This window comes from Pelophylax lessonae (assembly GCF_965119305.1).
Source record: "Pelophylax lessonae genome assembly, chromosome: 1".
In the NCBI taxonomy this organism is placed as follows: Eukaryota; Metazoa; Chordata; class Amphibia; order Anura; family Ranidae; genus Pelophylax; species Pelophylax lessonae.
Window position 1 is genome coordinate 176,151,805 of NC_138768.1, and position 13,436 is coordinate 176,165,240.

Sequence of the window (13,436 nt, forward strand, 5' to 3'; positions counted from 1 at the left end):
AAGAACAATAACAGCAAACAAACAAACACATAGAAAAAAGTGTAAGAAAATATATATATGCATGGATGCGCCGCCAAACTTGTCTTATAACAGCAACTATGGATATGAGCATTGAGACTGCCGATACATAAGCAAATACCCACCCAATCTTCTTGTTCGCAATAAAATGAGTATATTGCTGCAAAAATCCAAACGTATTTTAAAATGACTGTTGGCCAGGAGAGGACCCGGCAGAGCCAAAGGCTACACCTGATATCCCGTTTGGTAGGAACATCTGCCCATCCAGTAGGTTCACGGGGTATAAATAGATAAAGGTACCCCCTAAAATATGGTGCCTAAAGACAAAAAAATATAAAAACATACATGTATAATAATGGAGTGAAAGATATAGCCACATAAGCTGCAAGTTTTCAAGAGCAACAAAACGGGGGTGAATATGTAGACTACCTCCCAATCATAATCCCTGGCATTGGGTTAAAAAACCCCCGGGGTAGGGACCAAAAAATAATTGTACTTACACCGAAAAAGTAAGGTCCCCAAGATTGCCGCGCCAGGTCCAAGATATTGCAGGCTTTCCAAGGTGGTATGTGTATCATGGAGTCCTTAGTGACTGAAAAGCTATGCACAAATAGAGTGCAATGCCGCATATATGAGAACCCCTTGCCACCTCCTTACACGTTGAGGAGCGTGGGGTAATGGAGCCAAAAGTGAGCCTTGGCGTCCTCTGTAAAAAGGCCGTGCGTGGCAAGAAGCCACGCCCTAAAACCCTCCCATGGGTTAGCGCTACCCGGAAGTAGCTGCATCCCCGCTGATGAACCGGAAGCGGCGCTCGGCGCACCGGAAATTACGTCAACCATCTCCGTTCGGCTTCGAGGGGAGAGAACAAAGGACTAACAAACCATCGACACATAGGAAGCAAGTGCAAGGCATGGCGGAATACCAAATTTCAACCATGCAGAACACTTTGCTCAATGCCCACCACATATAGAAAATACATGTGTATGGGCTTACCTGTGCCGGACTAGAGGGCAAAAATAACCGCCACGAGGGATGCTCTCTACCTGGCCATAAAAAAACACATTATTATACCCTAGAAGATTGCTAATTGATCACAGTCCAACCCCAGCATAGATGCTGATGATTGGGATCCTTCACACCCCGTAGGGGAGGAAATAAAAAAGCTGGATCTTGTGAGGAGGGGGGGGGGGGGGGGGGAAGAAAGGAGAAAAAAAACCCATTCCATGCCATAAGGTGCCAGCAATTATCAAAAGCACTCACAATCCATAGACTGAGGCTGATAGACAGTTCAGTACAGCGCATGCATGCCCAACTTTTAGCAAATGAAAATGCAAAAAACATGGAAGAAATGCAAAGAAAATTATATATATATAGAAAAACTCAGCTCTGTTGTTCAAAAACATGTCAAATGGTGAACCACAAAAAAAATATATATATATATATAATTGATAAAAGGGGTAAAGGAGGACTGGATGGGGTTTAGTCAGTCTTGCCAGAGCTAAACCCTTGCAAGAAGGGTCTAAAACTCTCCGACTCATTCAAACCTGGTCGTTTTGTGGCATCAAGAATCTGGATCCAACATGCCTCCCTTTGGAGTAGTAATTTATTCCAATCACCGCCTCTTGGTGGAATGTGAATGCGGTCCAAAACGGTGAAGTTGACTCGGGGCATGCGATAGTGATGATCCCAAGCAACATGTCTGCCTAAGGGCAGATAGAGGTTACCTATTCGCATGCCTGCTAGATGTTTATTAGCCCGGGCCTGAAACTCTTGTTTCGTCTTCCCCACATAAAATGAACGCCAAATGGGGCACCGGAGGGGGAGAGGAAGCAGTTAAGTGGAGCTTCCACTTTTGGATGGAACCTCGCTTTAACTGCACATTCTTTACCAAAACAAAACATTTTATACTTACCTGACGGTAATTTTCCTTTCCTGATGCATAAGCATGACAGCATACACTTATGGGTAAAGGGTCTGCCCCTCGCCCAATCAGGACTGGTTATACTATATAAATGAGTCGCATCCTGTAAGATGCCATTTTCGTAACTATACTCAAATGTAAAGCCCCCAAGCGAAGGACATGTATGCTGTCATGCTTATGCATCAGGAAAGGAAAATTAAGTATAATATTTTCCGTTTTCCTGACACAAGCATGACAGCATACATGTATGAGATGTAGCACACCAACAAAACCCAAAAGAGAGGGCCATGCTGAAGTGTTTTAATCAACAGTTTTCTCCACTGTTCTCTGTCCTCCACTGGTTGAGCCAGACAGACCCGCGTCTCTCAACCCGATCAACTATGCAACCATGGAACATATCCATAGACTCATTTATAACTGAAGTCAGTTCCCCTGTTTCCAATATCGCTTGATTAACTTTGTAATAGGTTAAAAATGGTTCTTCGTAGATGAACCTAGTTGGTATCCAGTAAAGGAATTCTGGACCTGTGAATTCTGCCAATGAGCGCGCCACCCGTCTGATAACGTGGGCTCTGCACTAGATTGATGGATTCATCTTTGCCCTATAAGCCCCCTAGGCTACTTTGACCTGAGAAGATGCCATTGTCCTAGTGGACAGTGGAAGTCTTCTGATACCACCAGGCCTGAAGGGGCCACTGTCTGACCTTCTTCTCACCTTCTACAGAAGGACCAGTTCCATGTATTTCTTCCACATCGAGACCATCGAGTCGGTGACTTCGACATTTCAGGTTTGGACATGCTGGAAGGGTGATGTCCTGTTCCAGATGAAAGGATGCAGACCTTTGTATGGTGCTGGAAAAGAAGAAACTAGAGCTATTTTGTTTGATAATGGTAGCAATAAGGTAGTTTATCGCTTGAAATACTTTTCCCAGACGTGATAGCCTTAGCAAATACTGCTTTAGTGTCACGGAAAATATTGAGGAAGTCTTGCTCAGACGAATGGAGGAGTGAGACAACCTTCCCAACACTAGTTGCACTGCCAAGTTCTTAGGGGAAAGAACGATCTGTACAGGCCTTTCGGAATTGGTTTACCAAGATGTGCGGCGGTCCCTGAATCTCAGGAAGTGAGGACCTGACCAAGACTTGACTACCATGTAATCCCTTATCTCATCCAACTTGCAGACATCATAATCTTTACAGTCAGGAGCAGAGGATTTCATCCTTAATTTCAGCGAGGTTTCCCATGTTCTGGTACACCTGAAGTTGGTAGCAGATGCCCTGGCTTCCACAGGATTTCAAATACTGAAAGGCTAGACCCCTAGATGAGCCTTCCATACTTGGTATCTCAGCTGCTAGATCTAACTTGGATGAATTTAGATACACTTGGCCCCACCGTGTAAGGTCTGAAATCTCAGGAAGGAGAATAGGAGGTTCTTGCGCCAAAGATTGTACTTAAGGACACCTCGGCCTGCATGGCCACCAGGACGTTGCCCTCATCACAGCTGTACGAATACGGATCCTGATGAGGAGATTGGAGACCACTGGGTCTGGTGTCTAAATAGGCTAACCTGTCGACCCAACTGGATGTTTGTAGATCCACTGCTTCAACTTCTGGGAAGCTCCTTCTTGCAGGAATAACTTCCATTTATGACCATTGAGGTCACTGTCAGGTTGATATTCATTGAACTGCTTGTTAGTCTAGGGACACACTCCTAACATCCAAGACTTTGTATCTTACAGTGTATGACGGGAAGTCCTGGGAGGCCAGAACACAAAGAACGATGATATGAGACAAGTTCTACTGTTGGCAAACCTGAATGGGAGATACCTTTGACAAATATTTAATAATATTGTACTCCTTCTTGCTATGAAGATGGGAGGTTACCATTACCCTCTGTTTGGAGCATAACTGAGGCCTCCTAGGGTGTGTTGCCCAAACGACTTCAATGCTTGGGAATCACTGCACCCCCAATGTTAGCCACTTCGTCCTTCATTGGCATATGTAATTGACCTTGAGCTAGGCGGTCACTGAAGTGAGTACCAAGAAATGAAATAGATTGTGATGATTGCTATGACAGGAAGCTGATGAAAGCTGAAAAGATTAACTAACTATCTTTAGCCACCACCAACGGGACTTGTCTCATATGTGAGGTCATCTTCTCTGGAGTAGAAAGCAAATCTTCCATTACCTTAGAATGTCAAATTATAATTTTCTCAATCTTCCAGTGAGTCCTCCTGCCTGCATGAATTACTGCAAACTACTTCTTGATCATTTGAGACCATGGGATATGAATAGATGGGATAGAGCTAGGACTTGCCCCAAGTGAGAACCTAATACTGTCACTTTCTGTGAGGACAACTCTATATTATTCTCCTAAGTGTCTAAAATGTCATTATTATAATGAGATGAGTTGACCTTCCCCAGCTGATGATCTGTCCAAGTTTGATCTGAGTCTGAATGAAAATTTGCCAGGACCTGGAGAATGTTGAGCCACCTGCAGGCTGTTGTCCAGCTATGAAACATGCTGCCCTTGCTTCCACAAGATGACCTCTACTGGAAGCAATGTTCTGGAAAAAGGTCTTGAGTATGTGGAAAGGCCAAAGGTTATTGAATGGATCTGAAGTAAACACTCCTTTAGAAGCATGGGTGTTCTGAAAAGCGTATGTACACATCAGCTAGATCTAGAGTAAACTACAGCTGCTTTATCTGATGGTTTGAGTGATTGTTCTCAATAACTCCATATGAAGTTTTGGATTTTGATTCTTCGCTCTATTTCCTGCCTAAATCTGCTTTTCGACTAAGAACACTGGATCGATGGCTCACTGTTGAAACAAGATGTGGTAACATTTGCTTAAAGCGTTAAAGAAGCATAGTGGGAATTAGAGGAGTTGGAGGAATAGAAAGAAAATTCCAATGACTTTCTTACTGCACGAGCCACACCGATCCTGAGCCTCCTCTGCCCAAATTTGTGATAATTCCTCCAATAACACCTACTGGGCAAATTTGAGTGAAAGGAATTTTGCTGCTTCTAGCGAGGAGCATACCTGGATTTAGGTGACCAAAGAAAGACGATTTTGGATCTTTCAATCTCTTCTATATATCATGTACCTGGTGTGGAGGCCAATGGAGAGAGGGCTTCCCTTGCGGCTAAGTTCCAGACTCCCCTGAAAGTGAAAAGAGGAGGAGTCAGGCTCAAAGTAGCACAGCTCGCCTGTCATGTTGATTGCAGAAGAACTCAGAAAGGTTTCTGATGTGCGAAGTAGTGGCTGCAGCCAGGTGGCGCCTGTGAGAGGTGGCAGGTCTGTGTTTGCACTAAGGCAATGGGAAGTCAGTTCAAGCCAGAGTTCAGAGCCGGGAGGATACCAGAGCAGGCAAGGTCAGAGAGGGAAGCCAAGATCAGACACAGGTAACAGGAGAGAATATCCAAAGACAAGCCGAGTTTGGGTCAGGAGACAAGCAGAATAGTAAGGACAAGCCAGGTCGGTAACAGAGAACTTTCAGGAACAAGGATCACAGGAACACGGTACAAGCTGAAGATCAATCAGCAACTTCAATCACTGGCACACTTCCTTATAAAGGCCCATGTGATGTGCTGGCTGAGATGCTGGGTCCTAGAGCCCTTCTCCTGACATTGGTGTCCTGACTGATGCTGGGTCCTTGAGACCCTCTTCTACCACTGGAGCCCTGACACTATAGCTCTTCTCAGGCCATGTCACCAACTCTTAGTTCTGGGCCTAGGTTACAAGCCTAAGGGATTTGTCCAAAATCTAGACATCACTGATTCCATCTTGAATAGCAGTCGATTCACTTAGAAAGCAGCATATGCAGTCAGTGGGTTTAAGCCATATGGCTTGACTAATCACACAAAATAATAGAGGAACAGCATACTGCACCGCTAGTCATTTTAATTACACTCAGGGATCACACACCGCAGGGACTTATTACTGGTCCTGTTTTCCTTCAACTCTTATCAGTCAGGTCTGACTTTGACAAAGCGCGGAGCGTGAAACATGTTGTCATGGTGACGGGACCGTTGGCTCTTCTGCTGTAGGAGTCGCAGGCTCTCCTTCTCCTGTCTCTTGCCGGCACAGTGGAGTGATGTCATCTCCCGCGCCGCCGCTGCTCATATCCAGCTTAGCCGTCAAGCCCAAGGGCTCTCCCTATCAGGTGTCTGTACTGACCATTCATCCGGATCTTCTGTTCACCTATCCACGACCCAGGTGACAGTGCGGACGCACGCTGGCTGTGTCGTCTGGCTGGAGACTCAGCCAGCATTGTATCAGCAGTGGGGGCAAGTACACAGGCTCAGCCCGACATCCTAACAGCTGTTGTTTATTCAATTGCTTTTATCCAATAAACTATATGACTTTGGAATTCCTCCTTGGAGTGGAGCCTCATTTAGCCATACCATATCTGTTGCCTTTACATATTGTGACTTTATACAGCCATAACCAGAAGCGCTCTCCTCCCTTTTTCAGTTTTCTTATGGCTTAGCTTACCTGCCTGTGCACACACATCCCTGACTGGCTCTAAAGTGATGGGTGAGGCTTGATTCCTGAACAGGTGTCCACCAATACATCACCAGGTAGCCACCTGGGGCTCCCAGTCGCTACCATGAGCTGGAAGTTATCCCAACACCATTTTGCTGCTCCCTGTCAACCACAATTCTGCAGGGTGCCATCCCCATCCACACATCCATCTGGAAAGGGCAGCCTGCAGTACAGCCGCGGGATGTAGACAAGAAGCCATTTTGGAAGTGGGCAGCCACCCTAACAACAATGCCAGTGTTTTGCAAGGGAAACAAATATACACAAAGTGCCAGACTAACCAATAGTGTGTGGGGCCACAACTCACCGGGAGGAGAGACTGGATCAGTCCCAACAAACAACAAGGTAGAACTTTTTTTACCTGCATCCAGAGACCAGTATTCTGCACTCCAGTACCTGGGGGGGGGCTCCCTTGTATAGGCAGTTTACACCAGAACAGAGGGAGCTTCGTCACAGGAGAGAGGCTGAACCTGTGCAGCTGGCCAGATGAATCCGGCAAGGTGAGGGCAAAAATAAAAATCTCTTTTCTATTGTTATAACAGGTTGAGCATTTGAGGAACAAAAAGAGAATGCCGCTTTAGAGGAGGTGACTCATTTATCTAGTATAACCAGTCCTGATTGGGTGAGGGGCGGAGCCAACCCATACACGTATGCTGTCATGCTTGTGTCAGGAAAGGTTGTTTGTATAGGAACTCACACATGGATTTTACTTACTTCCTTCTTTTCTGAGTGACAGTCAGTCAATGGTTTTTAATAAGGGAAAAATAGTTTGTAACAGCAGCTAGTTAGTTGTTGCAGGTCTATAAATTTTTAGCTTGCTGCAGATTACCACATTTCATGACCAGAGTCATTGATGTCTATAATGGCCATACATTATACAATTTTCTTGTTCAATTTCCTTTAGATTTACCTTCATCTACAGTCTGTAGTGCAAGGCCTGCCTGATTGCATACAAATTGAAAGTGTTAAGGTTTGACCTTATATTATATGGTTTTGGTAAATCCAAAGGAAAATTGTATAATGTATGGCCAGCCTATATGTCAGTTAACCTGACAATACCTCCAAGACTAACTTGCCTACCTAAATCATTTTCATAATGTTTTAGGTATATATAAGGCTTTTCTTTCAGTAACTAATTTATTAACTCTTACAAAATATGCTCATTTATATTACTATTGTCTAACAAATGGACACAGATGTTAAAAAATCAATTTTTTTTTTTTACACATAACAGCTTTTAATCAAATATTTAAACTTTTTATTCTAATTGTCTCTTTAATTGTAACCTGATTCAATTCATTTCTTTCTTTTTATACATAATAATCCACAGCAGCCAACCATTTTTTTTTTTAAACGTAGGTATATTTATTTTGGAAAAAACAAAAAAGTCTAAAAAGTAATAATTTTAAACTCCAAAAATCTAAATCCTTAGTGGGATGAAATAGCCTAGACTGCTTTAGAGAGCACAATTACATAACAAATTATGATTTGGAAGCCTCTTTGGAACATCAAGTGGTTGCAAAGGCAGAAGGTTTTTTTTCATCTTAATGCATTCTATGCATTAAGATAAAAAAAAAAAAAAAAAAAAATCTGTGTGTAGCATCCCCCCTCAGCTTCCCTAATACTTATCTGAGCCCCATCTCCAGGGATTTTGCATGAGAGACTCGGCTGTATGGGACTCTCCCTCCTGATTGGCTGAGAAAGCCAAGGGGATACCATTGGCTCCCGCCGCTGTCAGTCAAACTCAGTGAGCCAATGAGGAGAGAGGGGGTGGGGCTGAATGGCTACATATAGCTACGGCTTGGGGTGCCCCGTAGCAAGCAGCTTGCCGTGGGGGCAATCAGCAGGAGGGAAGGGCCTTGAGTGCCGAGGAAGGACCCGACAAGATGAGGATCTTGGCTGCTCTGTGCAAAACCACTGCAAAGACCAGGTAAGTATAACATGTTTGTTATTTATAAAAAAATAAAAAATTTGACTTTACAACCACTTTATTATTAATCTACTTTACTAGATATAGATGGGACATAAACTGCACCAAAATAACAATTTAAACATTGTCCTTTGGACAAATTAAAAATATGTGAAAAATCAAAATACACTATCTCTATATATCTATTATTTAGATAATTCATTACTAAAAATTGTCACAATTGTTTTCATTTTCATACTAAAGCCATTGAGGGATTTCACTACCGGGCAGATCTAATCTCCTCTATCAATAAATTTATGACATATGAAAAAGCTGAAATCAAGCATCATACTTTTGATGAGCATATTTTTTCATACTTTCAGACACAATGCTACTCTCTAGAAGTTTTTCTGCCATCTTCTTCCCATGCTACATACAAATTTAGACAACTTTGTCAAACATGTGAATACTCAGCCTTGCTCCATTAACTATATATGAAAGGTAATTAGGTAAATGGAAGAGGACAGTAGATAATCCCATAAGGTGGACAGGCTCTTTAACCAAATTGGGAATTTAATGATACATTGAAAGCTTTCTTTAAATGGAAAATGTGAAACTGATGACACTTTGAAAGCTTTCTTTAAATGAGAACGTAGAAACCATCTTCAGTAGATTCAAGAATACACTCTAAGCAATGTCTATATCAAATTAGATCTATACAGATAAACCAAGCAAAGAAAATGGCTTCAAGTACACAGCATTTTGTAGTATAGAATTATCATGTTCAAGCAATCCAATAGAACTGGTATTCAATAACCTTACTACAGTCATTCAATACAAGTCACTGTTGTGTTAAGGGTAAACATGACCTGGCCTTAAACATTTCTATTTTAACAGCAGTGCTGAAATGAATGCACATTATAGTGATTGCAAGTATCTGTCTTGGTGCTTAGATTCATCTAAATGAAGCCTTTGCCTGCCAGTGGTAAAGCTCACAGTACAGTACATCCTTCATTTTAGGTGAGAATGTGCTCTATACTTGAGTTGCATTGTGTTGCTGCTATGCTGTATGTTTCAAAGCAGTATTAGTACCTAACATCTGCATAAATCATCCACTCTAGCTTTGAATCTTGCATGTCCAGGGGAGACCTGGAGCTCTGTTAATCATGATTTATAGTAACTGTTGGGCCATAATAATACAGCCTTGGCCAAAAGTTTTGAGAATGATACAAACATTAATTTTCCCAAAGTTTGCTGCCTCAGTTTTTATGGTGGCAATTTGCATATACTCCAGAATGTTATAAAGAGTATTCAGATGATTTGTAATTATTTCCAAAGTTTGCCATGAAAATTAACTTAATCCCAAAAAAAACATTTCCACTGCTTTTGTAAAGAAGGCTCCAGGGCACCCAAGAAAGTTCAGCAAGCGCCAGGACTGTCTACTACAGTAAATTCAGCAGTGGGATCAAGGCACCACCAGTGCAGAGCTTGCTCAGGAATGGCAGTAGGCAGGTGTGAGTGCATCTGCATGCACAGTGAGGAGAAGACTTTTAGAGGATGGTCTGGTGTAAAGAAGGACAGCAAAAAAGCCAATTGTCTCCAGAAAAAACATCAGGAACAGACTGATATTCTGCAAAGAATAAAGAGACTGGACTGCTGTGGACCTGGGTAAAGTCATTTTCTCTGATGAATCCCCTTTCCAATTGTTTGGGGCATCCAGGAAAAACTTTATCCAGAGAAGAAAAGGTGAGCACAACCATCAGTCCTGTGTCATGCCAACAGTAAAACATCCTGAGTAAAAGAATAAGGACTCAAAAGATCAGCGCAACCAACACTTACACTAGTGATGAAATCTAACTAGTCTAAAGGCTGCAGGCACTAATTATGCTAACACTGCATATAGTTGGTAAAGAATCAAAACAATACTTCGCCAAATAGCATAGAAAGCAATAAATTAACTGCTGGGATGCTATATAAAGTGAACAGTGCTGGGACACTAAAGGGTCAAAAATACATACAGTATAACAGTAAAATATAGCTGATAGATGTGCTATAAATAATGGAGCTAAAAACCAAAGAATGCATAAACTAATTAATGCATAATAAAAAGTGCAAATAAATCAATTGTGCAAAAATGTGATGTGCTATTCATAACCAAACATAACAATAATAAAAAAATTCATATAGTAAACTGTGCAATATTGCGAAAGTCCATAAGTGCAAAATTAGAAAAATATAAATTGAGTGGACCAATATAATTGCTAATAGTGGACGAAGTTAGCTATGCAAATTCATACAGGAAAAGTCCAAAAAATTCCATGAGGTGCAGTCCCTGTTTTGCCAACGGGTCAGAACCAGCATGTTTCCCAAGGGGGATAGCAGCAATCCAATATCCTGGGAACTGAAGGCAGCCAAAGGTAGATCTCTCATCTGAGTCTCTCAGATGTCCTTGGCATGGATATAAGAGAAATGACAGCGAGATCTACAGTAATGCTCTCAGTTTAACATTTTTTTAGACCATAAAAAAGTGTTACACTTACATAAGCTGTGCAAGCTGGAAAGGCACGTAAGTAGTGGATGTCCGTGAAGTGTATCAGGTGTAAGGCACCACCCCTATATGCATTATATCACACGTTGAATTCTTCAGTAGGGGTCACTTTATATAGAATCCCAGCAGTTCATTTATTTTTTTCCCTGCTATTTGACACAGCACTGTTGTTGTCTTGATAGTAAAGCATCCTGAGACCATTCATGTGTGGGGTCATTTCTCAATAAAGAATGGTGCAAAAATATCCTTCTTCTCCCAACCATCCAAGAACAGTTTGGTAACAAACAATGCCTTTTCTAGCATGATAAAGCACCTTGCCATAAGGCAAAAGTGATAACCAAGTAGCTTGGGGAACAAAACATCAAAATTTTGGGTCCATAGCCAGGAAATTCCCCAGACCTTAATCCCATTGAAAACTTGTAGTCAATCTGCAAAAGGCAGGTGAACAAAAAAGAAAAACACAAATTCTGACAAACCTCAAGCATTGATTAGGCCCCTTTCACACATACAGTCCGTTCAGTTCATCAGTTCAGTCACGTCAAATGTATCAGTTTTTCATCCGTTTTTCATCAGTTTTTCATCCGTTTTTCGTCAGTTGTCATCAGTTTTTCATCCGTTTTTCGTCAGTTGTCATCAGTTTTTCATCCGTTTTTCGTCAGTTGTTATCCGTTTTTCATCAGTTGTTATCCGTTTTTCATCCGTGGTCGTCCGTTTCATCCGTTGTCATCCGTTTTTCATCCGATCCGTTTTTTTGAGGGATGAAAAATAGGGCATTCATCCGTTCAAAAAAACGGACATTGACGGAAGTGGATGAAAACGGATGTTAACTGATGATCATCAGTTGTCATCCGTTTTTACATAGAGATGCATTGATGTCCGTTTTTCATCCGTCAACGGATGGATGAAAAACGGACAAACGGACAGCATGTGTGAAAGGGGCCTAATGCAAGAATGGGCTGTCATCAGTCAGGATGTGGCCAAGAAGCTTATTGACAGCATGCCAGGGCGAATTGCAGAGGTCTTGAAAAAGAAGGGTCAACACTGAAAATATTTAAATCAATATAAGTGCCGGGCTACATTCCCAATAATGTGCAAAAGTATACAACAGATAATACAACATAAAATCCGAAATGTGTGTAAAATGCACTGTATAATCAACATGCAGTATATATGTAATATGATCTATAGTTCATATATTCCCATGTACGGTGTACATTCCAACATAGTGTGATCAACATCTTCAATCCAATTTAGTGCTTCAATCAATAATGTCCTCCAATGATAAAGTGATGTGCCACCTCACTCGTGCTCCCCCCTTCTGAGTAAAGACTCACCTCAAGAAATGTGACCCCACAATTAAGCTGGGTCAAAATGCGCATGTGAACCTCCCTGGGTTCAATTACTAGGATGTAGATCTCCTGGTAGCTCTCCTCACACATACACCAATCTCCCAGTTAGTAGATGTGATGATGGTGATATATATAAAAAAGAGGGCTCCAACAGTGCTTATACTGTTTAAACATCTTTATTGTATGTTATTCAAACAAATGAGTACTCACATGCTCATGGTGCTTCCAGAGCACCAGGCTATGCCAAACAACTGTTTAAAAGCCTCCAAAGCCGCACAACCGTATAGATAATCAGACTTCTCAAACACGTACGGGTCCGATTACCTTTACCATTCTTGCCCCTCCCCTACGTGTGTCAAAACAGGGTCACGTGTCTTCCTCAGTGGGATTCCTACTGGACAAAAGGCAAACTTACATTTATACATATTCGGCTGATCGCCATTTTCTTGTAGTCCACATCTACTCCTGTTTTCCTGCCATCTATATCCTAATGCTCATAAACGTAACCGAACGTTCATTAATTCGGGACAACATTGGTCATTGCTACTGGGGAATTGTGCTAATCCATCTGTTTTCTATATTTACAATTAAGGCATTTCTATATAAGGACGGTGATTGCTATGGGTTTGCGTTTTGCGAGATCTTCAATTTAAAGCATTTATGATAAAACTAATATAAAACTAACACAGAAAAAAAATGTAAAAAAAAAAACCAAATACAATAAAAATATTAATAAAAAATGTTTAAAAATGATTACTGGTTATATAATCCATTTATACCTATTACGAATTATTATCCACCAACCTAGACCCATTAGACTTATCTCTATCCTGTGGGGCTCCCTTATCTATTTTACTGTTTAATTGATACAACATATATAGGTGTAGTGTGTTACTATCTTACCCATTGTATATTGTGATGGTCACGAAACATTAATAGTGCACTCCTACTGTGATCGTATGGGGTCATCCTCAGAGTCTCATAATTAGGGCAGTTATAACTATATCTTACCTTAAAAGTGTGCCCAATGCTATTCCTATCAGGGTAATTCCGAATTAGGTAACAATTAATTAATGAATTCAAATCCTGGGATTCTTAGATCCTAAGCTTCCACTCTTAGTCATAAAGATAAAAAGACAAGGC